General features: G+C 40.8%; 1 protein-coding gene across 8 annotated transcripts in view; it reads right to left on the bottom strand.

Annotated features, from left to right (window-relative positions):
• CYSLTR2 (cysteinyl leukotriene receptor 2) overlaps positions 1-25,600 on the bottom strand; it is an 82,354-nt gene that overhangs the window by 30,524 nt on the left and 26,230 nt on the right. For 5 of the 8 annotated variants that reach the window (XM_036249606.1, XM_036249604.1, XM_036249610.1 and 2 more), the window contains 2 exons: positions 6,347-6,479; positions 240-314 (listed from right to left, as the gene is read on the bottom strand). The gene's annotated coding sequence lies outside the window, so the exon portion shown is untranslated. Of the gene's footprint in view, positions 1-239; positions 494-6,346; positions 6,480-25,600 lie in introns of all 8 variants that reach the window. The other 3 variants (XM_036249605.1, XM_036249608.1, XM_036249611.1) reach the window with 3 other exon arrangements.

Below are 25,600 nucleotides of genomic sequence, written 5' to 3'. Positions count from 1 at the left end.
ACACACACACACACACACACACGGATCAGTAGAGACTATCTCATCTGTGGCTTTTGCTTCTCTCTACCTTTTTGTATTTTCCTAATATTTTTTAAACTACTACGTATATGGTAGAAAAAATATATAGTCAAACAAAAATAATTTACTTTTCAAAAGTAATTCTTCTGACTATGTATGAAGTGATAAGCAAGGCATAATTCTCAACAATGAATTAACAAAGAAAAGATAAAAATGCTCACCTGAGGATTCTTTCTTTCAGCTGCCTTGGCTTCTGTCTCTTCTATCTCTCTGCCTCCCTCCTCCAAGTAATTCAGCTTGCTCATTTAAAAGAAAAGTGGAAGATGTAATTATGCTTCATGAACAGTGTCAGCCAATAGTAAGAGAAAAAGGAACTTTTGGTCAACGGGTCATCCGTGCTTTGTAGAAACTTGGTATGGGTATTGGTGCTGGCTTCTTCTCAAGGAGAAGGAAGATGTCTAGTTAGGAACTACTTCTAAAAGGAAGAAACCTAGATTAGCTCTGACTCTCTAGTGACTGTTTTTATCAGTATCTTTCACAACATATCAAGGGGATGTGATGGGCTGGAGTCATCAGTTTTACGTGGCTTTTAGTTCTATTAACTGGTTTTTGTTTCCATGACAACTGTAACAACATTTTAGCCTTAAATGTACAGGATTTTAGATCTGTCTGGAGCACTTCCCATCACCTACTTGCTTTTTCAACTTACTTGCCATCAGGAGGAGACCCTACCCATCCTGCTGGAAATGCTCTCTGGAAGGTTACCAGTGACTCCTTCATTGATCATGTAAAAAGTTCTTTCTTCGTCTTCATCTTCCTTCCTCAAGTGGTTATATAATTAACCAATGCCACTTCCTAAAACTTTTTCTCCTTGTTTCTCTGATTCTCCTGGTTCCTTTTCTACCCTGTGGGTTGCTTCTTCTTTGCCTCTCTTTCTGATGCTTCTTCTTTCACTCCTTTTCTAAATGTGAGCTTGCCCCAAAAGTCTGTCTTCTGACTGTATTCTCTTATCTATGTCTACATTATCCACATCCATGGACAAACTTAATGTGTCCAAAACAGAGCTTTTCTCTCCTTTTCTCAGTCTTACCTTCCTCCATCAATAACCATCCAATCAAATGGCACCACAATGATTTACCCATTAATATGTCTATAAACCAAGAAGTCATCTTTAACTTCTCTCATTCTCCCACAACCAGCATCCAAGCCAACCAATTCCATTTGTTCTACCTGCAAAATATGCCCCAAATACAACAGTTTCTCACCTCCCCAGACCCCATTAAAATCCTCATCATTTCTAGGGTAGAATGCAGTAACATTAGGCAAGAAATAAAAGGCACCCAAATTGGAAAGAAAGAAGTAAAATATGTCTGTTTGCAGATAACATACTCTTATATGTAGAAAATCCTAAAGGTTATACACAAATATGCACACACAGAACCTGTTAGAACCAACAAACAAACTCAGCAAAGTTGCAGAATACAAAATCAACACATAAAAATCAGTTGCATTTCTATACACTAACAGAAAACAATTCCAATAACATGGAGAAGAATAAAATACTTACAAATTAACTAAAGAGGTGAAAAACTTGTACACTGACAACTACAAAACACTGTTGAAATAAAAGAAGACAGAAATAAATGAAAAAAAATCTCATGTTTGCGGATTGGAAAACAATATTATTAACATAGCAATACTACCTAAACCAATACAGTCATCCCTCACCACTTCGCACTTCGCCTATCGCGGTTTTTTCAAATACTGTATATATCTGAGAAAACCGCAATAGAGTGAAGCCGTGAACGCTGAAGCATGAAGTGGGAGGGACGACAGTACATAATAAAGAACCCTCCTTTGCAGACATTCATTTATCACAGTGGAGTCGGGAACGGATTAACCGTGATAAATGAGGGTCGACTGTCCAGATTCAGTACAATCCCCATTAAAATGCCAATGATTATTTTTCAGAAATAGAAAAATACATCCTAAAATTCATATAGAATCTAAAGGGATTCCAAAAAGCCAAAATAATATTGAAAAAGAACAAAGTTGAAGGACTGATACTTCTGCATTTCAAAACTTAGGATAAAACTACAGTAGTCAAAACAATGTAGTCTAGGCCCCAGCCAGTTTGGCTCAGAGGTTAGAGCGTCGGCCCATGGACTAGATTCCCGGGTTTGGTTCCCACTAAAGGCATATTCCTCGGTTGCAGTTTGTCCCCAGCCCAGGCTGGGGTTGTTTGGGTGACAACCACTCCATGTGTCTCTCTCATGTCAAAGTTTCTCTCTCTCTCCTTTCCACTCTCTCCCTCCTGCTCTATCTGAAGATAAATGCAAAAATGTACTCGGGTGACGGTTAAAAAAAACAATGTAGTCTTGTCATAAAGACAGTTATGTAGCCTAACAGAGTAGAATAGACAGCCCAGAAATAAACCTTCATGTTTATGGTCAAATGATTTTTGACAAGGGTGCTGAGACTGTTCATGGGAAAAGATAGTGTTTTCAACAAATGGTTCTGAGAAAACTGGATATCCACATGCAAAGAAATAAAGTTGGGCTCTTTTTTTGAAATCCTCATATGAGGACATTTTTCTATTTTTGTTCAGATAGAGTGGAAGCGGGGGAGAGAGAGAGAGAAACATCGATGTGAGAGAGACACATCGTGTAGGAGGCAACCAGTCCAATTTGCCTCCTACACGACCCTGACCAGGGCCAGGGACAAACCGCAACTGAGGCACATACTCTTGACCAGAATCGAACCCGCAACTCACCAGTCCACCAGCTGATGCTCTAACCACTGAGCAAAACCAGCCAGGGTGAAGTTGAACTCTTGACACCAAGCACAAAATTTAACTCAAAATATAAGAGCTGAAACAATAAAGAGCTAAAACTTTAGAAGAAAGTAAGGAGAACGCTTCACAGATTTGGCAGTAATTTCTTATATATGACACCAAAAGCATAGGCTTAAAAAAAATAGACAAATTGGACTTTGTAAAAATTAAAAACTTTTGTGCTTCAAAAGACACTACCAACAGAGTAAAAAGGCAATCCACAGAAATGGAGAAAATGTTTGTAAATCACATATCTGATAAAAGATTAATATCCAGAAGACAAACACAACTCCTACAACTCAACAACAACAAAAACAAATAACCCAATATAAAAATGAGCTAAGGACTTGAATAGACATTCCTCCAACGAAAATATACAAATGGCCAATAAGCACATGAAAAGATACTTAACATCATTAATCATGAAGGAAGTGTACATCAAAACCACAATGAGACACCACTTCATACAAGGATGGCTATTACAAAGACAAAAACAAAAAATAACAGACAATAGCAAGTGTTGTCAAGGATGTGGAAAAATTGGACCCTTGTGCATTGCTGTTAGGAATATAAAATGTTACAGCCACTAAGCAAAACAGTATGGGTTCTCAAAAAATTAAAAACAGAATTACCATATATATGATCCAGCAATTCCACTTCTAAGAATATACTCCAGCCCTGGCCAGTTTGGCTGAGCCGTTAGAGCGTCGGCCTACAGTCCAGAGAGACCTGGGTTCAGTTCCCGCTAAGGGCACATACCTCAGCTGCAATTTGTCCCCAGCCCTGGCTGGGTCGTGTGGGTGGCAGCCACTCTATGTGTCCCTTTCACGTCGATGTTTCTCTCTCTCTCTCCCACTCTATCTGAACAACATATAGAAAAATGTCCTCGGGTGAAGATAAAAAAAAAAAAAAGAATATACTCCAAAGAATTGAAAGCAGGGTCTTGAAGAGGTATTTATACACCCAAGTTCATAGTAGCACTATTCACAATAGCCAAAAGGTGGAAGCAACCCAGAAGTCCATTGATTGATGAATGGATAAAAAAAATGTGGAACATACATGCCATGGAATATTATTTAGCATAGAAAGGAAGAAAATTCTTACATATACTGCAACATGGATGATCCTTGAAGACACTTTAAGAGAAATAAGCCTATCACAAAAAGACAAATACTGTGTGATTGCACTTATATGAGGTATCTAGAGTAGTCAGATTTATGGAGACAGAAGTAGAAAGCTGGCTGGCGGGGCTGAAGTGAGAGGGAAAGCAGGAATTATTGTGTAATGGGTGCAGAGTTTCAGTCTTGTGAGACGCAAACGTCCTGGAGGTGGTGACGGCTGCACAACAATGGAATGTACTTAATGCTCCTAACTGGACACAAAAATGGTTTAAATGGTGGGTTTTATATTATGTGTATTCTACTACATTTAAAAAGTTAAAATATTTTTAACAAAATAAATTAGAAAAGGTAAAAAAAAAAAAGAAAGGAAACGCAGTAGTAACATCCTACCTAGTTGTCTTCCTGTTTCCACCATGCTGCTCTCCCTTCAAGCTCGTAAGAAGTGAATCAGATGAAGCGTTCCCCTACTTGGAACTCTGCAAGGATTTCCCAACATTCTTAGAAAAGAAATCCTTATTCTGGTCTACAAAGGCTGAGCTGGCCAGCCCTCCTAAAGATCTGTACTACTGAATCTTCAGCAGGACTGCCCTGCTGGTCTTCCAGGCACCTGTGCTGGGGTGCCCCCGTCTCCTCAGTCAGTCCCTTATTTCATTCAGGTCTCTGCTTAAATGCTGCCACTTCAGAAAGGTTATGTTTGTGTAGACTTTGTAAGGGCTTCTGGCTGGGATGTAGCCACCCCAGAAGTCTGCAGCTGCCTTTGTTCTTGTCCTGCCCTTAGCTCCCCACGATCACCAGGAGTCCCACCCTTAGCTCCTGTGTCCTGTGGACCCTCCAACGTTCATGCCCATATCCCCACACCTGCAAACAACTGCCCTTGGTCACCCCTAAGACATAGAGCTACACAAATGGCATGCTCTGACACGGCCGGGGCAGAGAACACACGGTATTTGGGGGCACCTGGCTGGGCAATGCTCAAGTATCCTGAGTACACTACAGACAGCAGCGTGTGTGTGTGTGGGGGGGGAAGGGGGCTTCTCCTAACCATGGTGCCCAAGACAGTGGCTCCTTAAGCTCAAGTCTACGAGTGGTCTGCTTCATGACCCCACTCCAGCCTCCCTTTCAGGTCACACTTCTTGTTAGTGGCTTTCTTGTTCCCTTTCCGTGCTCTAGTCAAACTGAATCATTTGTTGATCTTCAAAAATAGAAACCACTATTTTAGGACCTGAGAATAGCATGCAATAGTAAGGAATTCAGTTGTGTTTGGATAGAAACTAGCAAATGCTTCCTTGAAAATAAAAAAGGAAGACTTAGTTTATTTTGCTATTCATATAGTTTGCTAAATCTGTCACAGACCTTAAAAGTCATCATTGTACTTACAAACAAATAGAGGTTTAGGTCTACTGAGAAGCTTAATCTCTCCACACAACTAGTGTCACACCAGGCCTAGAACCCAGGGCAGGGCCTGGAGAGCCACTCACAATCCACAATGCCTGCCCATCCTACCCAACTCCACCAGCGTCCTCTCTGGCCCAAAGGCCACAGGAAAGCCACGCTGACTCTGGACACACCCTCACCCTAAGTCTCTTTCAGCCCTGGAAACCACTGATTCTAGTGCCCTGGCCCAGCCCTTTCGGCACTGATCCCGGCCTGGTGCCAAGGGCTGAAACTGTGAATCCTTCCTCATCCCAGCTGCAGCTCCCACAAGAGACAAAAATCTTGAAACTTGGGAAAGATGAAAAGTATGTCTTCCTTGACTGCTCTGGGCCGCTGTGAAAATGAAGAGGAACGAGAACCTGGAACCATTGTGTGAATGGCCTGTAGCTCTGGCAAGGACGTGGCCAGGACGGTGCAGTGATCTGACTCTCACCACAGTACCAGGGGTCAGGGCAGGTGGCAATCTGTGTGCTGCTGCCTTTTTTTTTTTTGACACTATTACAGATGTCCCCCATTTCCTCCCTTTACCCACCTCCACTCAGCCCCCACTCCACAACCCCCCTGGCCATCACCACACTGTTGTCTGTGTCCATGGCTATGCATATATGTTCTTTGGCTTATCCCTTCGCCTTCTTTCATCCAGTCCCCGTCCCCTCCGACAGATGTCAGTCTGTTCCATGCGTTCATGCCTCTTATTATTTTGTTCATCATTTGTTGCTTCTTTGTGGGGAAGGGACTGGGACCAAGGCTACTGCTCTGAAAACAGGTTCTTCCCAGACCTGGGGATCTGTTTCCAATATTTGTTTAACCAAGAAGTGTGAAGAAAATCCAACCCTTCACTCCCAGAGCAACTCATGCGTGTCAGGGTTTCAAGGAGCAGAACAAGACTCTTCAAGCATGTTAGAAAGATAAGAAGGGGAAAGCCTCCATTTTTCCTTACCTCTGAATACGTAAACCTCAGGGAGAGGAGAAATCTCTTCAAGCTTTCTTTTATTTTTACAACAGCCTGGGATTTCTAAACACTCTATAAGCAGTAACATCACTGGAAAGTATCCCTCTTGGCATAACTTGGCCTGTTGACACAAAGAGATGAAATTGTATTTTAATCAGATTTCCCCAGATGAAAAATGAAGCCATCTGTTTAGAGTAGATAGGAAAAGGGTCAATCGATGACTTTAAAAAGAAGATAATCCCAAGAGAGCAGAGAAATGATTGGACACATTTTCCAACCTGTTTCTCCTGGGGACCTTGAGGAAAACAGAAAATGGCAACATGCTTCATGCATGCGGTGGTAGGAGAACTGCTCTCGAACTCTCAAGGGCCTGCAGAAGTCAGCAAAAGGTGAAAATTCTGAAGATCATGACATTTGTTCCCTGATGACAAAGTGAATTGAGGAGAATCAGGGGCAGTTTCTTGCTAATTATACTAATGTGCTAGTCACAGAGCTGTTTAGTCAGACTTTTAGAGACATGAGCTTGACCCTAGGAGCTCTGTTTGTATAAACACAGATCTGGAATTTTAACAAGCTCAGAACCACTGTTAAGTTGCTAGGGAATCAGAGAAAGTGCCTTATTTTCATAACGCAACATTAATCACCAAGGGAGAAGCCAGTATGAGTCACGTTTCTAGATGGGTCATTAACAAAGGGAAAGAATAGAAGCAAAACTTGAAAACTTGTGGAATTTAGAAAGCAGCAAACTTTTTGTGCAGTAGGGCCTGTTCTGTAATAAGATCAAAGGGGGGAAAAGTTACCTAGAGTAGTAGGCTGAATGGAGGCACCAAAGATATATCCACATCCTAATCCCAGAATCTATGTATTACCTTACATGACAAAAATTGTGGCAGAGTTAAGGGTCTTGAGGGTCAGAATCTATCCTGGATTATTGAGGTGGGCCCAAAATGAAGTCACAGGTATCCTCAAAGAGTCATCAACAGATGAGAGTCAGTTTTAATTTTGAACGAGATCTCAAAGTTTGTTCCTAGATGACTAAGTGAAGTAAAAAGAATTAGGGACAGGTTTTTTTGACAGACTTTTGACAGATCCACACAGAGAAGAAGGCCATGTGAACTGGTTAGATATCTGACACCACTCAAAGTTGAAAAAGGCAGGAATAATTTTGCTAGAGCCTCCAGAGGTACCATGGCCCTGTCAACACCTTGATTTCGAATGTCTGGCCTCCAGAACGGAGAGAGAATGGAATTTCTGTTGCTTTAAGCCACTAGGCTTGCACTCGTTTATCATGGTAGCCCTGGGGAACTCATCTACCTCCCGCTCTAAGCAGAAGAACCTAAAGTTCAGGGAGAAAGCAATTGGTTGCCATGAATCATCCAATGGGTTTAACTAATTTGCAAGGGATGTATTTTATTTTTATTAAAATAAAAATTCTTTCATTTTAATGTTTAGATTTTCAATCTCTCATGTTTAACTCTCCCTTCAAAGGAACAACTTACTTTGCCAAGCAGTGTCGGCACTCTGGAGAGGGGCTGAGGCTGCAGTAAGTGTCAATGGGCACTCTAGTCCAGTCCAATCAGAGCGAGGGAGGGAGGAAAAGAAGGAAAATCATGCTGTCTGTTGGTCACATCACACACACACACACACACACACCCAGCACATACACTTATCCCTTTGCAAAGTACCTTTTGAATATGTGGAGCAAATGGATGATGAATTGTCAAATTGGAAATTCTAACAGGGGACGAATTTTCCTTGCAGAATATTACATGAGAATGAGTCAGGAGACTCCAGGGAAGGAGCAGGCCTGTTTCCGCAGGTATGACTTCCACAGTCAGGCCCAGGCAGACTTCTCTGCGTGAACGTGGAGAGGCAGGCCACCGTTATCTCACACTCTTCACTCCCCTTGTAGACCTTCCCTGCTGGTCAGACTCCCCTCTCTGAGACCCCTAAGATCTCTTGCCACCCATCCTAGGCATTTTAGAGGAAACAAACATTCGTCATTGAGGATGAATTACTGCCTAAGAAAGCAGCATTCTGGAAAATAACCGCAGAATTAAAGCCTTAACAAAATGCGCAATACAGAAGAGAATCTAAACTTAACAGTTTAGTTTCAAATCTGTAATTTCTCATTATTCCTTTCTGGTTTCTTCCAAATCCCAACAGTGCTGTCCAAAACCCTGCTTGACTGGATCTCAGGGCTCTCTCGCTGCTCTCTGCGGCTTCAGCCTTCTTCACGCCCATCTCTGCCTGAAGTAGCAGGTGGCCCATAAGCACACAGACAGAGTCAAGAGATGGTCTGATCTAATCTCAGCTAGTTGAGTGCTCCTGGAAAGGTACTGGGACCTTCTCCGTGGGGGAGGGGAAGAAGGAGGATACAATAAGTGACACAAGGAATCCCTGGGCTAACTTTGTTTCTGTGCACTGACATCAATCATAGCACCATCCCCTAGAAGACTTTTTAGTGCATTCCCTTCCAGACAGTTTCTATGCTGTTGGCTCATTTGTCGTTTCCTTTCTTTTGGCGTAAATTTGCACCTTGCCTTTTCCTCACTAACACTGTAAATCACTTTACCATATCAGTATAAATATTTTAATGATTGAATTCTGTTCATCAACTGCGATACACTGTAGTTGGGAGAATAAACTTTCATTGTTATTTTTCCCCCTGATGCATACAGCTTTTTCCAAATTTGGAATGATAGACTGTTAGTTTCAACAACAGAATGTAAGATAGAAGTTTGTAAACATGAAGTTGAACATAGCAGATGATAGAAAAGGATTCTTGAGAAAACTGATAAATGAGCTACCCAAAATTCCCTGGGTCAAGAAAGAATTTGAGGTCAGAGTTTAAGAACTGTCTTGGGGAGAAATTTCTCTATCTAGCATTGTGTCCAGGCTCAGGGCCAGAGCACCCAGGCACCCCAAGGGAGCCTCAAGCTATTTCCATCCAGTTCTGGGAAGAGTGCTACGTGACAGGAGTGTTGCTGTTACCCTGACTGCAGACATTGCAGTGACCCTGGGATACTGTCAGATGGGACAATATCGAAATGATGAGGAGCCTACATTTCAGAGTTGCTGAGTTATTATGCATCCTTCTATCATTAGCAATGCCAGGGATGCAAACAATAACTATAAACGGTAAACCCATTGGCCCATATTAGAGAATTTGTACTTGCAAACAGAAATGATGGGCTCCTCTTAGCACTGCTGAGCCTTTACATGACCCTCACATTCATTTGGTACCACTGTTTCCTCAGCTTATCAGGCTTCTCTCCTTCTTAACAGCCCTGAGGATGGCAGCAGCTGATGCCTCTAAAACTAGGCATGCTCACTAGAATGGGCCCAAGCAAACAGGAACACAAAATGCATCACACATTTAAATAGCTATAGAGTACATTAAAAGCTGGAGACTTCAGAATTCCATGAAACCCAGGAAATTGCATTATTTCATCCAAGTCATTAGGGAAATCCAAAGTACCAAGCCATTTAGGAACTGCCCAGACAAGCAAATTCACTTTTCTTTCCACAGATGAGCCATAAGTCTCCTATTGATAACAGCCCAGGACACAATTAGCACTACCCTCGCCTCTGGTGGGGCGGGGGAGGGGCAGTGCAGAAGGAGAGGAGCCTGGGAGAAGTCTGGGATCTGTCCTGGTGAGCGGAGTAGAGCGAGGCAGGTTTGACAAATGAGTGGATGCTGCAGAAAAACAAGTAAATGGGCAACATATCGTGAAGACGGCATTCTGAAGTCTGAATTTCCCACACTCCAGGAATGTCAGTGTTTATAAATTCCTTCCTCTGGTGAACATAAAAAGACTCTTCTGTTTTGTACATATTAAGTAATTAAGTGCCTTGGAGAGAGAAACCCCAGGAACCTAGTGGTGTACATTAAGGAACCAGCTTTTTCCTCTCTGTGTCAAGTGGTAGAAAAGGATAAATTAGTTTCTCCTATGGGCCACAATCAGAACATCTTACCTATCTCTGCAGCCCCATTGTCTACACTATGACGGACACATAGTAGGTGCTCATAAATGTACATGTATGGATGAAGAAGGAGTGAAACAAGCTTGCCAAGTTCAAGAAATACATCTAGGCGTCTCTCTTCCTTTATTCTTCCTTCTATCCATTTATGCTACCATTTCATACAAACCTCTCAAGGAATTCACTTCACTGATAAGAGTAGGCCAAGTTATTTATTACTGTTTGGCACTTAGCAGAAGCCATGTGAAGTTTTTATATTTGATTTATGCCCTTTCTCCAACTATATTGTAAGTTTTTCTAGGTCCTCTCAGCACATAGCCTGCCATTCTAAACATAGTAGTGCTCTATAAATACTGGTCGAATTGAATTGAGTCAAATGTCTTTCCATGGACCTCAGATGGCTCCATTAGAGTATATAGTTGGCCCTCTATATTCAGGTTCTGAATCAGTACATTCAACCAACCACAGATCAAAACTATTCAGAAAAAAGTTACATTGGCCCAGCTGTTGTGACTCAGTGCATTGAGCGTCGCTTCATGGACTAAGAGGTCCCGGTTCAATTCTCAACCAGGCCACATGCCCAGGTTGTAGGCTTGATCCTTGGCAGGGGGTGTGTGGGAGGCAACTAATAGGTGTTTCTGTCTCACACTGATGTTTCTATCTCTCTCTCCCTTCCTCTCTCTAAAAAATCCATAAAACATATATATTTTTAAAGTTACATTGTTGCTGATGTATACTATATAATTAGGCCTACAACAGTTGCATTAATGCTGAATATGTACAGACTTTGTTTTCTTGTCATTTGTTCCTAAACAATACAGTATAACAACTATTTACATAGCACTCACATGACATTAGGTATTATAAGTAATCTAGAGGTGATTTAAAGTACACAGGGGGATGTGTGTAGGTTATATGAGAATACTAAGTCATTTTATAGAACAGATTTAAACATCCATGGGTTTTGGTATTTGCAGGGGTCCTGGAATCCATCTCCCATGGATACCGAGGGATAACTTTATTAAGTTCCCACAAATGGCAGCATTTCTAGGGAGACCCAAGGGGATGGGAGATCACTTAGAAACTGCTCTTACCTCTCCTTCTTCCCCTTTCTCCATCCTCCACCCACATTAGTAAATCCCATTCTTGCTCCTTGTTTCCCTCTGTACCTGGTCTCATGCCCAAAATTTAATCAACAATTACCAAGGACCAAAGGGGCACAGAACTTGATGCCTGGTGGGAGAGGAAAGGAACAGAACTCTAGCCTCTTGGTTTTTTTTGGCCTCTAACTCCAGTGGTCACTGTCTTCACCTCACCTCTGCTGTCTGTCCCCACAGGCACAGCCTCAAGTCTATCTTCACCACTGACCACACCATCTGTGCCATCTCCAAATTCCCTATTTCAAACATCCTCCTCATTACTGGCCACCACCTTCTCACCTCCTGATCCATTCATTCAAATTTCTCCACCCCAGCTATACTTCAAACTCACAAGACTCTCTACTCTCCAGTACACATGTACACACACACACACACACACACGCGCGCGCCATACAAAGAGCCACTCTATCGATTCTCTCCTTCCCCAGCTTAGATCCTATGGTCCAGCACTGCAGCCCCTCTCCTGCAAACACTCTTGGTCTCTTAGCTCTCTCCCACTATTGGATTCATCTGGCAAAACTTCAATCCTAATTAAACCCTGCTTCATGCCTGCACGCCAGCAGCCAAAAACAGATGAAGACAATCAGACAATCCCCCTGCTTGTTTTTTGCTTAACATTTATGACAGATCTTAAATGGACACTGCATTTCCCTACAAATCCAGTCCCTTCTCTCCGAGGAGACTATTAAGTAACTTCTTTTCCCTTCTCAAACCTTCAGGAAACTTCTTTTTTCACTTCTGGCTTATGCCTATCTTGATGTCTTGAACGCAGATGCTGCCTTAGATCATGAGGATAGGGTCACACTCTATGAGGCCCTAAGCTGTCTGCATGCGTATCATTCAGGTCCAATCTGAGATACAATTTTTTTTTTTTTTGTATCCTCACTCGAGGACATTTTTCCATTTTTTGTTCAGGTAGAGTGGGAGGGAGGGAGGGAGGGAGAGAGACAAGGAGGGAGAGAGAGAGAGAAAGAGAGAGAGAGAGAGACATCAACGTGAAAGGGACATGTCGAGTGGCTGCCATCCGCACGACCAACCAGGGCCGGAGGGCCAGACGGCCGGGGACAAACCGCAACAGAGGTACGTGCCCTTAGCGGGAACTGAACCCAGGTCTCTCGGGACCGCAGGCCCACGCTCCAACCGCTGAGCCAAACTGGCCAGGGCTGAGATACAATTTTGACAGGCAAAGTTCAATATAAAGAATTCCTAATTATTTCTCAGGGATTGGGTATGAAAAGGGGTTAAAATACAAGAGCAGGTAAAGAAGAAACAAATTTGGGGGGTGGGCGGTATTCAGAACTCCTTGAAAAGGGTGTGGCTGCAGCCCACTAGAGGTGCAAGTTTGCTGGGTTACCTTAGACCATTTACCTCAGAGCTGATTCACAGCCAGCAGAACTACAGCTGGCGAGCAGAAAACCGGGGGTCAAAACTGGACAGTGAGGGCCCTGGAGGCCCCATATGCATGCCACTGGCAGTCACCTTGAGGAGCCAAAGGAAGGGAAAAACACCGTAGCCAAGAAGAGAAGCTCCTCCTTCCTGCTCTAACCCTGCAACACCACCTCCTGACAAAGCTAACGCCATTCCACCGGCAAAGGAAGAACATTTACAGGTCCAGCTCCAGTGCCACAAACGAGGCAATAAAGGATGAATTTGGTGTTCAGAAGCAAAATCGGTATTTGTTTGCTAGGCTGCCTTGACAAAATACCAGAGACTGAGTAAACACAAACAATTATTTTCTCATAGTGCTCGGGGCTGGAAGTTCAAGCTCAAGGAAGATTTGCATTTTCCAGGGGCCTCTCTCCTTGGTGTGCAGATGCCACCTTCTTGATGTGTCATCACGTGACTCTTTCTCTGTGCATTTCATGGTGTCCCTCCTCATCTTAAAAGAACACCAGTCATATTGGATCAGGGTTCCATACTTATGACTTCATTAACCATAATTACCTCTTTAAAGGTCCAATCTCCAAATATAGTCATATTAGGAGTTAGGGGTTCAACACATAATTTGGGGAAAACACAATTTAGTCCGTAACACTTCACCCTCTGAACCTCCCAAATTTATGTTCTTTGCACATGCAAAACACATTGTTTCTATCCAAAAAAGTGCTAAAGTCTTAACCCATTTCAACATCAATTGTAAATCCAAGGTGTCATCTATATATCATCTAAATTAGGTATAGGCAAGACTTGAGGTATGACTTATTCTGAGGCAAAATTCCTCTGCAGCTATGAACCTCTGAAACCAGATGAGTTATGTGCTTCCAAAACACAGTGGTGTGATAGGCACAGATGTACATTCCCATTCTAAAAGGGAAAAGTCAGGAGGAAGAGAGGTAGAATTGATAAGTGACACAATGTGCCTCACCAGCCCTGGATCTCCTACACAGACTTTGACTTCAGAGAAAAGTAAGCTTCTATCCTATTCTTTTGGGTACTGTAAAACCTAATCCAAACTAAACCCAAGCAAATATACAATTCAGCAGAACATCTTTTTGGCTCTGCCTCTGATGCCTTCTCACCACAGCACTGTAACTCTAGTCTGAGATACCACTATCTCTCAGTTGATGTGATGGTTAATTTTATGTTTCTATTCAACTGTGTCAAAGGATACCCAGTTATTTAATTGAACATTATTTCTGAGTGTGTCTGTGACAGTGTTTCTGGAAGTGATTAGCCTTTGAATTGGTGGACTGAGTAGAGCAGATGGCTCTCAGTGTGTGTGAACATCATCCAATATGATGAGGGCCTCAGCTGTGATATTAATCTTCTCTTCCCTCAGTGCTCCTGGTTCTCAAGCCTTTCACACGCAAACTGGGATCTATATTTCCCAGTAGTTCCATTGACCCTCCATCTCTCAGGCCTTTGAATTACAGCATCAGATACATATATAGAGAGATATATAGATTTTTAAAAATATATATCCATTTTATTGGTCTGTTTCCCTGGAAAACCCCGACCAATTGAGTTGGTTTTCATAACTGCCTTTGGACTAGTCTCCATGATGCCACTCTTACTCCCCACAATTATTCTCTACCCAGCATCCAGAGTGATCTTTTTTCATAAATCTGATCATATCACTTCACAGCATAAACCCTCCAAATACTATGGAATTACATTATGGTTAGAATGAAATCCAAAGTCTGTCAAGCTCCTACATAATTCAACCTGTGCCGGCCTCTCCAAGTCTGTCTTCTTCGACCGCCCTCTTCTTGCCCTGTTATCCAGCCACACTTGATTATTCTAGCCCTTACACGCTTCAAGCTCATTCCCATCACAGGGCCTTGCTGCCCATAATTTTTCCCCAGATGTTTGCATGACTACCTGATTCTCATCACTCAGGGGTCACAGTTTCTGGAACATCCTTGCCCTCTCCTGTGTCCAAGCCTTATATGGAGACATTCCTACTTCCTAGAGTGCCTTCTCGTCCCATGTCAGCCCCACAGCCTTGATGCCAGCATCAGCCAGCATTACCTCACCCACTAGCACTGGCTGAACCTGGCTGTCATCGTACAGTAAAGAAATTCATTCATTCACTCAAATGGACTTTACAGGTCACTCCTATATCCAGGGCCCTGAGCTAGATGATAAAGAATTATAAAAATGAGTTAAGACCTGGTCATTGACCTTAGGGGGAAGACAACAAAGGGAAAAAAGAAGGGAACTAAAACTACTGTGGCCTATTAAGTTCTTGGCATTTTGCTGGTTACTTAACAAGGACCATCTCACTTAACCCTCTCAATAACCCTATGAAATAGATGTTTTGCTTCCATTTTACAAATGAGGAAACTGAGACAGCGAGTTTCAGCAACTTGCCAAAGTCACACACCTAGAAAGTGGTAGGGGTGGGTTTCAAACCCAGGTGTGTCTGCTTCCAACACCAATAGAGCTGGGAGTGTTTACAAAGTGGCTGGGAAGATAACATGTATAAAGCATTTAGCACAGTTGCTTGGCACACAATAAGAATTTAATAAATACCTCCTGTAGCATGAACAACTGCCCAGCAAATTTAGAACAAAACCCAAAGTCTTTACCACAATGTCCTCATTCCCTCCTACACTACTTTTATCTCTTCAACTTCGCCATGCCCAATCCTGTCTCAAGGCCTTTGCACTTGCTTGTACTTCTAGTTGGAACACTCTTCCCTCATGTATGCTGATGGCTTACCCCCCCCCCACACACACACACACTCATTCAAGTCTTCACTCTCATATCACCTTAGAAAGACTTCCCCGAGCACTCGGCATTCCTACACATGCTGCCAACCCTTTACTCAGCTTTATTTTTTAATATCACATTTTAATCTAGATTATAGATTTTCTGATTTATTTATTCATGTATTTATCTGTATATTGGTTTATATTCTACTAGAAAGTAAGCTCCATAAGGACAAAATCTTTCTCTGTGTCATCACTGTTTCCTTAGAAACTAGAATATAGCGTGGCACATATTAGGTGCTCAATAAACACTTTTTCAATAAATATATAAAACGAGTGTATTACAATACACCACTTTATAATTTTGAGGTTAAGTATCATGTCCTATTGCAAGAAAATTTATTGTCTATTGTTAAAATCAGCCAATGAAGGAGATTTATTTTGTCTGGAACAGCCATGGGGCAGTACTGCCCAAAACTTTGAGGAATGGGTACAGTTAGAGAAAAGACTGACTGTGATGCCTCAACACTAACAGGAAAGATCAAAGCAGAAACTAGGTGAGGAGAAGACACTGGACAGCCCATAGGGCTTAGAGCTAGAAGGTACCTACAGCTCATCTGGTATTCAGATGTCATCTTTCAGCTGAGGAAAAAGAAACTTAGATTGACTCAGTGACCCACCCAAGGGTGCAGAACTGAGACCTGAGCCTAAGTCTCTACATTTTCACTCATGTTGTTCTTTTATTTGCAAAGTACCTTTTAGATGATCAAACTCAGTTTTATACAGCTGGTTCTAACTGGACTAAAAATTAATTCCATGCTCATTGCCAGAAATTGGTTCAGAAATGTAGGCCCTATGAATATAAATGCTAAAATCCTCAACAAACTATTAGCAAATCAGATCCAGCAATACATTAAAAAGATCATACACCATGACCAAGTGGGATGGATTCAGGGGATGCAAGGCTAGTACAATATTTGCAAATCAATAAATGTGATACATCACATAAACAAAATGAAGGATAAAAATCACATGATCATATCAATAGATGAAGAAAAAGCATTAGACAGAATCCAGCACAATTTTTGATAAAAGTGGGAATAGACAGATCATACCTCAACATAATAAAGACCACATATGACAAATCTATAGCCAAAATTATACTCAGTGGTCAAAAACTAAAAGCATTTCCCTTAAGAACAAGAGCAAGAATACGACAGGGATGTCCACTTTCACCACTCTTATTCAACATAGTACTGAAAGAATTAGCCACAGTTGATCAGACAAGAAGAAAAAATTAAAGGCATCCAAATTGGAGAGGAGGAAGTAAAATTGTCATTATTTATGGATGACAGGACATTGTACTTAAAAAAACCTAAAGACTCCACCAAAAAACTACTAGAATTAATAAATGAATTCAGCAAAGTAGCAGGATACAAAATCAACATCCAGAAATTGATGGCATTTTTATACACCAATAATGAACTATCAGAAAGAGAAAATAAAAAGAAATCCCATTTACCATCACAATAAATACATACATACATATGTATATGTATATGTATATGTATATGTATATGTATATGTATGTATACCTTGGAATAAACTTAACTAAGGAGGTAAAAAACCTGTACTCAGAAAACTACAGAACATTGAAAAAAGAAATAGAGGAAAATACAAACAAGTGGCAGCATATCCTGTGTTCATGAATTGGAAGAATTAGCGTCATTTAACTGTCCACACTACCCAAAGCAATCTATAGATTCAATGCAATTCCTATTAAAATACCAACAACATGTTACACAGATCTAGAACAAATATTTCAAAAATTTATATGGAACCAAAAATGATCCCAAATACCTCTAGTTATCTTGAGAAAGAAGAACAAAGTTGGAGGGATCACAATATCAGATGTCAAACTATACTATAAAACCATTGTAATTAAAACAGCCTGGTACTGGCACAATAAAAGGCATATAGATCAATGGACCAGAACAGAGAACCCAGCTATCCACCCACATCATTATGGTAAATTAATATTCGACAACAGAGGCAAGAGCATACAATAGAGTAAAAACAGCCTCTTCAATAAATGGTGTTGGAAAAATTGGACAGATACATACAAAAAAATTAAACTAGACCACCAACTTACACCATACACAAGACTAAACTCAAAAGGGATGAAAGATTTAAATGTAAATCACAAAACAATAAAAATCCTAGAAGAAAACATAGGCAACAAAATCTCAGACATCTCATGTACCAGAAGTTTCACCGATACATCTCCTAGGGCAAGAGAAACAAAGAAATAATAAACAAATGGGACTACATCAAACTAAAAAGCTTCGCACAGCAAAAGAAACCATCATCAAAATGAAAATGAAATCTACTGTATGGGAGAACATATTTGCCAATGACACATCTGATAAGGGGCTAATTTCTAAAATATATAAATGACTCATAAAACTCAACAAAAGGAAGATGAATAACCCAATTTAAAAATGGGTACTACAGGACCTGAATAGGAATTTTCCAAAAGGGGACATACAGATGGCCATGAGACATATGAAAAAATGCTCAATATCAGAGAGATGAAACTACAATGAGATTATCACCTCTTACCTGCCACAAAGGCTACCATCAATAAATCAACAAACAGCAAGTGCTGGCAAGAATGTGGAGAAAAGGGAACCCTAGTACATTGCTGGTGGGAATGCAGACTGGTGTAGCCACTATGGAAAACAATATGGTGTTACCTCAAAAAGTTAAAAATTGAACTGCCATTTGACCCAGTGATCCCACTTCTAGGAATATATCCTAAGAAGCCTGAAACACCAATCAGAAAAAATATATGCACCCTTGTGTTCATAGCAGCATTATTTACAATAGCTAAGATATAGAAACAGTCCAAGTGCCCATCAGTAGATGAGTGCATAAAAAAGCACCCTGGCCAGTTTGGCTCAGCGGTTGAGCATTGACCTGTGGACCAGAGAGTCCCAGGTTCAGTTCCCGCTAGGGGCACGTACCACAAAAAAAAAAAAAAAAAAAAAAGCTCTGGTACATTTACACAATGGAATACTATGCAGCTGTAAAAAAGAAGAATCTTTTACCCTTTGCAACAGCATGAATGACCTGCAGAATATTATGCTGAGTGAAATAAGCCAATCAGAGAAAAATAAATATCAAGTGATCCCATTTATAAGTGTAATCTAATGAACTTAATATAATGACAAACAAAATAGGTCCAGAGGCATGGAGGTATGGAACAGACGGACATATCTTGGAGGGGTGGGTGCAGGGAATGGGGGAGATAGGAAGAGATTAACCAAGGCACTTACATACACATATGCATAACCAATGAACACAGACAATAGTGTGGTGAAGGCCTGGGGTGGGGCAATGTCTGGGAGGAGGGGGTAGAGGGAGGAAAATTAGGGGACATCCGTAATATTGTCAACAATAAAAAGAAATTAAAATATATCTTTTAAAAAGAAACTTAGGCCCAAGCTAATCAGCATGAGGCATTCAATCAGTCACAGATATTTGTTTACAATTTATCACAAGATATGGGCTTGTGATAAAACTTGAGGTCAGTGAGGTGTGAAAGGAAGTTTGTTAAGAGATACTTGGAAGGTTTCCTCACTTTTCAAAAAGGACCTCAGAAAAAGATATTGGACATTGTCTGATGTAGCTGTGAGGTCCACAGTTCCTGTAGCCTTCACAACACCAGCCTGAGTATCAATCTGACATATGGAGGAGGGTAAGAGAATCTCAGAGAAATGAAACGAGAGCCCTGATTGACTCATGCCTGGTCCCACCAATCTGTGGTCTTTTTCAGTGACATGAGTTACTGAATCTCTATATTTTTTAAGCCACTTTATATTGGGTGTTCCGCCACTTGAAGCTGATAGAGAGGCTCAGTTGCCTCATCACCAAAATGGGTATAATAATAACTACGTTATGAAATTGTTAAAAGCATTAAATTAAATAGCATATGTAAAATGTTTAGTATAATGTCTGTTACATCATAAACTAAAACCAAATGTTATCACTTTCATTGCCAGGAATTTCAGCAAAATGATCAAATCAATTGTGGAGTTAAATAAGCTTGACAACCCAGCAATGGAATGTCTACTTTTCCCAATATAAAATTATATGGAGGCAACAGTGGGGCAATGTCCAATAATTGCAGATTAAAATGTAAATTGTTACTTTCTTTTTTTTATTTTTTTAATTTATCTGTTTTTAAAACTTATCTTTATTGTTGAATGCATTACAGACATTCCTCATTTTTCCCCCACTGACCCCCTCCTCCCCACTCCTGCCTTTCCCCACACTGTTGTCTGTGTCCATTGGTTATGCATGTATGCATTTAAGTTCTCTATTTATTTCTTTCCACCCTCCAGCCACCCTTCCCTTTGAGGTTTGTCAGTCTAGCAACCAATTTGTACTTCTTTTTTTTTTTTCATCCTCACCCGAGGACATTTTTCCAATTTTTGTTCAGATAGAGTGGGAGGAGAGAGAAGAAGAGAGAGAGAGAAACATCAACGTGAAAGGGACACATAAATAGCTGTCTCCTGCATGACCCAATCAGGGCCGGGGACAAACTACAACTGAGGTACGTGCCCGTAGTGGGAACCGAACCCTGGTCTCTCTGGACCACAGGTAGACATTCTAACCGCTGAGCCAAACTAGACAGGACCAATTTGTACTTCTTAATCCCTTCACCTTTTTCACCTATTCCCCTAACCCCCCTCCCATCTGGCAACCAAAAATATGTTCTCTGTATTTATTAGAATGTTTCTGTTCTGCTTGTTCATTTTGTTTGTAGATTCTATTGTTGATAGCTATGTATTCATTGCCATTTTGTTTGTTCATATTTTTTATCTTTTTCTTCAAGAAGACCCTTCAACATTTCATATAATAATGGTTTGGTGGTAGTGAACTCCTTTAGCTTTTCCTTGTCTGGGAAACTCTTTATATGGTCATCGATTCTAAATGACAGTTTTGCAGGATAGAGTAATCTGGGTTGTAGGTTCTTGCTTTTCATCACTCTGAATATTTCTTGCCACTCCCTTCTGGCCTGCAAAGTTTCTTTTGAGAAATCAGTTGACAGTCTAATGGGAACTCCTTTGTAGGTAACTAACTGCTTTTCTCTGGCTGCTTTAAGATTCTCTCTGTCTTGAACCTTTTGCATTTTGATGATGGTGTGTCTTGGTGTGGGCCTCTTGGGGTTCATTTTGTTTGGGACTCTCTGTGCTTCCTGGACTTGTATGTCTGTTTCCTTCACCAAGTTAGGGAAGTTTTCTGCCATTATTTTTTCAAATAGGTTTTTGATTTCTTGTTCTCTCTCTTCTCCTTCTGGCACCCCCAAGATGTGAATGTTGACACGCTTGAAGTTGTCCCAGAGGCTCCTTATACTATCCTAATTTTTTATATTCTTTTTTCTTTTTACTGTTCTGATTGGGTGTTTTTTGCTTCCTTATATTCCAAATCGATGGTTTGCTTCTTGGCTTTACCTACTCTACTATTGAATCTGTGTAAATTATTCTTTATTTCAGTTAGTGCCTCCTTCATTTCTGACTGTGCATCCTTCATTTCTGACTGTCCTTTTTTATGCTCTTGAGGCCCTCACTAAGTTTACTGAGGTTCTCACTAAGTTCATTGAGCATCCTTATAAGCAGTGTTTTGAACTCTGCATCTATTAGGTTGCTTATCTCCATTTCTCTTAGTTCTTTTACTGGAGTTTTGTTCTGTTCTTTCATTTGGGACCTGTTTCTTTGTCTCCTCATTTTGACTGCCTCCCTGTGTTTGTTTCTATGTATTACTTAATGAGAGGTATGGGGCTAGCTGAGACCAGATGCCACTTGTTTTAAAAAATTTAGGAAAACCTGAAGCAGGACCCAAGACAAGCCAATCCTATGGTAAAGCAACTGGCAACAGATTGGGTGGGCCTAAAAGTTGGGTAGGGTGGGGCCTCAGGGAATCACCAGGGCGGGGCAAACAGTGTGAACCAAGTTGCTGGAGTCCCAGATATGGCAGCTGTCTGCTGCCCCAGGGAAGGGCTCACCAAAGGAACAAGGCCTCTGACAGCACATTTGTCCAGGAAAAAGCCCCCTCTACAGCCCTTGCTTCAATGCCAAACAGCTCAGTTCTTTTCTGTATGTCTCTGGTGCCCCTCGAGCTGCCTCCCCTCCAAGCTTAGAGGGAGAGAGTCTGATAAGTCTGTGTGCAGGCCCTTTAAGAGGAGCTGCCTGGGGCTCCAGAAGCCGCAGCCTCCCTGAGCCTCAGTTCCTGCTGCTTTTTCCAGCCAGAAGTGATGGGGATTCTCTTCCTGGCACTGGAACCCTGAGCAGGCCACTGGTGTGGGACAGGGAGCCCTCAGTTCTCAGGAAGGACCTTCCCAGCCGAGGTGTCCTCCTGATTTTTATCTGCCACACGTGGGTATGGGACCAGCCTGTCTGCCTCCGCCCCTCCTACCAGTCTGGATGTGGCTGCTGCTTTAATTCCGTAGTTGTAGGACTTCCATTCAGCTTGATTTCAGGCGGCTTTGAATGATGGTTGTTCTGTAGTTTAGTTGTAACTTTGATGTGATTGTGGGAGGACACGATACTGCGTTTATCTATGCTGCCATCTTGACCAGAAGTCCTCATTTTTAAAAAAATTACCTTTTTACCAACTTCTCCCTATTTCTCTCTTACACACAACCCTGCCCCAGCTTCTGATAACCACTTTTTTACTCTGTTTCCATGAGTTCAATTTGTATTATGTTTCTTAGTGCTTGCTAAATTAAAAGACTGGCAGAAATCTCTAAAGTGTACAGATAAACCTCTTTCAGGGGGGAAGATGGGCGATTTTTCCTGCTCTCTCTGCCCTGAGCCCCGGGTGCAGAGGCACAGAGGGCTCAGGCTCCACTAAGAACTGCTCCTTTGTTTGCTGTAGTCTTGCAGGCCTTGTGGACACCAGTCCCCTCAGGTTTCAGAGCCTGACCCTCTGGTAATAGCCTGAAAAGTCAGAATGCTAGATGTAGGGTCCAAATCTTTTGTTCTTCAGGGAGAAGCTGAGAGTTGTGAGTGCCCTCCCAATGCGGCATTGTGTGGGGCTGGAGTGTGTCTCAGGCTTTCCTACATGTTTGGACGTGGGTATTTTCTCCATTCCTCCTACCTGTAGGAGTTGCTCAGCTACTTTCCGGATCGCTTTCAGAGGGAATTGCTCCACGTGTAGCTGTTCCTTTGGTGCTTCCAGGGGAGGAGGGGCATTCTGACGCCTCCTATGTTGCCATCTTGGTTGCTTCAAAATTCCCTAAGAGGCTTCCTTTGACTTTTCACTAAAGTAGAAGGATGAATATCCTGTTTGCTGATGAAGATGAATGAACAAAAGCTTCACTTTAATTTTTTTTAAAAAAACTGAGTTACATACTGAGGAACAAGACAAGAAAGAATATTGGAAGGGGATAAGAATAAATAAATGATCCTTGTCCACTTCCACCAAAACCTGAAATTATTTGAAATATTACATATTGCCAATAGAAATTGAATCTGCTCTTTCTAGTTTTGCCCTTTCATACCTCCTTTTCCTTCCTAGCTCTCCTTACCTCCAATATTGCTGTCAAATTCCCTAGATTTGTTCATCAACAGTGCACAGTATATATAGGCTTTTTAAATAGGACCCTTGACATCTTAAACCACAGATTTGGCTCAATTTGAGGACCAAATCTTTGATTGTGTATGTACAGAGTGGTTTGCCTAAACACTGAGACAACAAAAATTATCATGATTACAGAAAATTGAGATAGATGGAAAATTAAAGGTTATATCACAATCCTCAGCATCACTGTTTCCTCTAATGTGCTCTCACATTTGTTGGCCAATTTAGGGGTAAATTCTTATCGTGTGGCATTTTAGTCTTTCCCAGGACCCTAAGAATAGCATTTGAAGCCCATAGATATTTTTCCAACTTTTAATCTTATTTTATTTTCTTAATTTTATGCCCCTATCCCAGAAGTTCTTAGAGCTTTTTATTTTTTATTTTTTTAATCCTCATCCGAGGACATTTTTCCATTTTTTGTACAGAGTAGGAGGGAGAGAGAGGAAGAGAGAGAGAGGGAAACATCGATGTGAAAGGGACACATCGAGTGGCTGCCACCCGCACGACCAACCAGGGCCGGGGACAAACTGCAACCAAGGTACATGCCCTTAGCGGGAACCGAACCCGGGTCTTTCCGGACCGCAGGTGGACGCTCTAACCACTGAGCCAAACAGGCCAGGGCGAATGAATGGGTTAACAATGAGATCAAGAAAAAAATCATAAGATACCTTGTGACACATGAAAATGAAAACACAGTAACCCAAAATTCTATAGGACATGGGCAAAGCAGTTCTGAGAGGGAAATTCATAGAAATACAGACCTAACTCAAGGAAAAAAAGAAAAGTCTCAAATAAACTATTTAACCTTATACCCAAAGGAACTAGAAGAGGAAGCAAAAACAAACCCCAAAGTGAATAGAGGGAAGAAAATAATAAGGATCAGAGCAGAAATAAACAAAATAAGCTCTGAAAAATAACCAAACAAAAGATCAATGAAACTAAATAAAAAGATAAATAAAATTAATAAACCTTTACCAGATTCTTCAAGAAAAAAATGACACAAATAAATAAAACCAGAAATAAAAGAGGACAAATGACAACTGACAACACAGAAATACAAAAGATTATAAGAAAATACTACAATTATGTGCCAACAAATTGGACAATTTGGAAGAAATGGATAAAATTTTAGAAACATACAATCTTCCAACACTGAATCAAGAAGAAACATAAAATCTCAACAGAACAATTATTACTAATGAAATTAAATCAGTAATTTAAAAAACTACCAAAAACTAGAAGTCATGGACCACATGGCTTCACAGGTGAATTTTGCCAAAAATTAAAAGGAGAATTAACACCTATTCTTCTCAAACTATTATATGAAGCTGAAGAGGAGAAAAGTCTCCCAAGCTTATTTTACCCTGATTCCAAAACCAGACAGAGATTACAAAAGAGAAAATTATAGCCAATATTGCTGATGAACATGGATACAAAAGTCTTCAACAAAATATTAGTAAACTGAATTCAGCAATATCATACACCATGATCAAGTGGGATTTATTCTTTGGTGAAAATTTTTTTCAATATCTGCAAAGCAATTAATGTGATATACTACATAAACAAAAATAAGAATAAAACTCAGATTATATCAATAGATGCAAAATGGCATTTGACAAAATCTAGTATTCATTTATGATAAAACCTCTCAACAAGGTAGAAACAGAGAGAACACATCTCAACATAATAAAGGCCACATATGAAAAACCCACAGCTAACATCATATTCAATGGTGAAAAGCAAAAAGCATTTTCTTAAGGTCAGGAACAAGACAAGGATATCCACTTTCACAACTTTTAATTCAACATAGTATTGGAAGTCCTAACCACAGCATTGAGACTAGAAGAGGAAATAAAAGGCATTCAGATTGGAAAGCAAGAAGTAAAATTGTCATTATTTGCAGATGACATACTGCTGTATATACAAAACCCTGACGATTCCACCAAAACACTATTATAATTGATAAATAAATGCATTAAGGTGGCAGGATACAAAATTAATATTCAGAAACTGGTTGTATTTAATATACCAATAATAAATTTTAGGAAAAATAAATTTGAAAAAGAATTTTATTTCCAATTGTATCAAAAATTAAAATACCTAGGAATAATTTTTTTTTTTATCCTTACCTGAGGACATTTTTTTCCATTTTTTGTTCAGATAGAGTGGTAGGGAGAGAGAGAAAAAGAGAAACATCAACATGAAAGGGACACATCAAGTGGTTGCCATCTGCACGACCCAACCAGAGCTGGAGACAAACTGCAATCGAGGTACATTCTTTTAGCGGGAACTGAACC

Source organism: Molossus molossus, unplaced genomic scaffold (assembly GCF_014108415.1).
Source record: "Molossus molossus isolate mMolMol1 unplaced genomic scaffold, mMolMol1.p scaffold_m16_p_9, whole genome shotgun sequence".
Lineage (NCBI taxonomy): Eukaryota > Metazoa > Chordata > Mammalia > Chiroptera > Molossidae > Molossus > Molossus molossus.
The sequence above is the reverse complement of the archived record's forward strand: the minus strand, read 5'-3'. Positions and strand labels throughout refer to the sequence as shown.